Source organism: Pristiophorus japonicus, unplaced genomic scaffold (assembly GCF_044704955.1).
Source record: "Pristiophorus japonicus isolate sPriJap1 unplaced genomic scaffold, sPriJap1.hap1 HAP1_SCAFFOLD_35, whole genome shotgun sequence".
In the NCBI taxonomy this organism is placed as follows: domain Eukaryota; kingdom Metazoa; phylum Chordata; class Chondrichthyes; family Pristiophoridae; genus Pristiophorus; species Pristiophorus japonicus.
In genome coordinates, this window is record NW_027253324.1 from 2,784,842 (window position 1) to 2,788,490 (window position 3,649).

Below are 3,649 nucleotides of genomic sequence, written 5' to 3' on the forward strand. Positions count from 1 at the left end.
CAAGTGCAGGGGCCGCAGTTTCACATCTCTGAAGTATTGATTTGCTGCAAATTTGATTGTGCTGCCCAGGAAACATCAAATCCTGACCTAAAATCCGTCTCTGGTGGGACTCAAAGCCACAATTTTTAGATGCCTGATATTACGTTGACTAAAAGTCTATTTGTCTTATATTTCGCAGCGATCTTTGGACTGTTATAACAAATCAATCGTGCAGCTGCGATGGCCGAGTGGTTAAGGCGTTGGACTTGAAATCCAATGGGGCTTCCCCGCGCAGGTTCGAACCCTGCTCGCAGCGATTCGAAAATAAATATTTCGCTCTTTGATTTGATCAATGGAATCTAATCGTACTTTTCTCCACTGCCTTTTATTACACTAATTGATGCGGAGCAGATGTTCGAATTGTCAACACTATTAATTTGCAGGCATTAATTAGTGATGGTTGGTTTGTTGGAAACTATTTGCAAAGATCAGTGAGAAATATACTCAGGAAACAGAATGACAAAATACCTTTTAATAAAGAGCCCGGCACGGAAATCACCTTCAGCTAATGAGTGTGAACATGGTTTGGTTTTTAAAGTTGAACAACATTTTACAAAAGCACCAGCACAAGCCTCAAATCTGCAATTTTCTGATAACATTAGGGTTTGCACCAAAGTGAGACGCCTTAGCCAAATTGCCACGCGCTCGCTGCAGTTCAGAGAAGCGTAATGGTGAAAATGAGAGATTACACACCGGTATGTATTTATTGCTGTTTGATATTTTCCACTGCAGACCAATCACCGGCAGTGAGCCATTCTGTGATTGAAATACGAGACGTGGTAACGCCGCGGATGATATGCAAACGTCCATTAAATGCTGCAAACACGCCGCAGGTCCATGAGCTCTTTGCAGAACTAATGTTTTGCAGCATTGCTTCAATGTATTGCAAGGTCCCGTGTGAGATGTTTTCCGAAATGTTTAAACTGCTATAAAATACTGTCACCTTACCACGAAGAATAAAATAAATAGCCAGTACGTGAATAAAACCCGCTACTTTGGCATGGTTCGCATCAGTCTCCAAAAATAGAGCTCGCCCGCCTTATTAAAATGCACTTTTTTCAGACGCTGTGAAAGAAAAAAAACTTTCATTTCTACGGCGACTATCACCTCAGGATTTCCCAAAGCAGTTCGCAGCAAATTAAGTACATCTAAATTGTGGTCACTGTTGTCATGTAGGAAATGCAAAAAATGACAGCATGGAAGGAGGATATTTCAGCCCATCGTGCAGGTGCCGGCCGACCAAGACCTTCCCAGCCTGAATCCCACTTTCCAGCTCGATGTCCGCTCTGTAGGTTACTGCAATTTGAAATGCTCATGCAAGTATTTTTAAATTTAATGAGGGTTCCTGCCGCTACCAGCCAATCAGGCAGCGAGTTCCAGACTCCCACGACAAACTCATAGCTTTTCGCAACAGCTGAACTTCCCCAATAACATTAAATATATTTCCCGTGGTTGTTAACCACTCTGCCAAGCGAAACAAGTCCTTCCTACCCACTCTTTTTTGGTCTCTGATAATTTTATATACCTAAATAAGGTCTCGCCTCAGCGTCCTCTGTTCAACAGCAAACAGAACATCATTTCCAATCTTTCCTTAAAGCAAAATTCTCCAGTCCAGGCAACATTCTTGTAATCTCCTCTGCACCCTTTCCAGTGCAATCACATATTTCCTGAAATGTGGTGACCATAACTGAACACAGTACTGCAGCTGTTTTATACAGTTCAAGTATAACCTCCTTGCTCTTGTATTCAATGCCGTGAGAAATATAGTGAAATATTCAACATGCCTTTTGAACCACATGATCTACCTGCACTGCTACGTTCAGGAATCTGTGGACCTGCACTCCGCAGTCCCTTTTTCCCCCTACATATTTCAGCATCGTACTAATTAATGTTCATTACCTTGCCTTGTTAGACCTCCTCAAATACATTACCTCACAATTATCCGAATTGAATTATTTGCTGATATGTCAATCCCGCCATCCCGGCCATCAGTCTGGTGAACCTTCGCTGCACTCCTTCAATTGCAAGAATGTCCTTCCTCAAGTTAGGAGACCGAAACTGTACACAATACTCCAGGTGTGGCCTCACCAAGGCCCTGTTCAACTTTAGTAACACCTCCCTGCCCCTCTACTCAAATCCCCTCGCTATGAAGGCCAACATGTCATTTGCTTTCTCAACTGCCTGCTCTACCTGCATGCCAACCTTCAGTGACTGATGCACCCAGGTGTCTTTGCACCTCCCCTTTTCCTAATCTGTTACCATTCAGATAATAGTCTGTCTCTCTGTTTTTACAAACAAAGTGGTTAAGCTCACATTTATCCATATTATACTTCATCAGCCAAGTCTTTTCCCACTCACCTATCCTATCCACGTCAGTCTGCTGCCTCATAGCATACTCCTTGCTGCTCAAACTGCCACCCAACTTATTGTTATCCGCGAACTTGGAGATACTACATTTAATCTCCTCGTCTAAATCATTAATGTACAATTTAATCATCTGTGGCCCCATCACAGAAACTTGTGGTACCCCACGAGTCACTGCCTGCTATACTGAAAAGTACCCATTTAATCCTACTCTTTGCTTCCTTTCTGCAACCAGTTCTCAATCCACGTCAGAACACTACTCCCAGTCCAAGTGCTTCAACTGTGCACATTAATCTCTTGTGTGGGATCATGTCGAAAGCCTTTTGAAAGTCCAAATATACCACATCAACTGGTTCCCCCTTATCCACTCTGCTGGAAACATCCTCAAGAAATTCCAGAAAATTTGTCAAGCATGATTTCCCTTTCACAAATCCACGCTGACTTGGACCTATTATGTCACCTCTTTCCAAATACGCTGCTGTGACATCCTTAATAATTGATTCCATCATTTTGCCGACGACCGATGTCAGGCTGACCGATCTATAAATCACTGTTTTCTATTTCCCACATTTTTTAAAAAGTGTGGTTACTTTGGTACTCTATAGAAACTGATCCAGAGTCTATGGAATGTTGGAAAATGACTGTCAATGTATCCGTTGTTTCCAAGGCCACCTCTTTTAGTACTCTGGGATGCAGACCATCAGGCCCTGGGAATGTATCAGCCTTCAATCACGTCAATTTCCCCAACACAATTTCCTGAAGAATAAGGATTTCCCTCAGTTCCTCCTTCTTACCAGACCCTCTGACACCTTTTATATCCGGAAGATTTTTGTGTCCTCCTTAGTGGATACAGAACCAAAGTACTTGTTCAATTGGTCTGCCATTTCTTTGTTACCAGTTATGACTTCCCCTGATTCTGATTGCTGCGGACCTACGTTTGTCTTTATGAATCTTTTTCACTTTACATTACTATAGGAGCTGTTGCAGTACATGTCAATGTTGCCTGCAAGCTTCTTCTCCTACTCTATTTTTCCTGCCCTAATCAAATCCATTGTCCGCCTCTGCTGAGTTCTAAATATCTCCCAGTTCCCGGGTCTGCTGATATTTCGGGCAATTTTTATGCCACTTACTCCGCTTTGATACTATCCTTGATTTCCATTAATAGCCACGGTTGAGCCACCTTCCCTGTATTATTGTTTATGCCAGACAGGGATGTACAATTGTTGGAGTTCCTCCACGCGGTCCC

The 3,649-nt window shown here is 42.7% G+C and overlaps 1 non-coding gene across 1 annotated transcript; it reads left to right on the forward strand.

The window, feature by feature from the left end:
* The first annotated feature begins 213 nt into the window (after nt 1-213).
* On the forward strand, nt 214-295 carry trnas-uga (transfer RNA serine (anticodon UGA)). The gene has a single exon. It is a non-coding gene; the product is annotated as a tRNA-Ser (tRNA).
* The last annotated feature ends 3,354 nt before the right edge of the window (nt 296-3,649 follow it).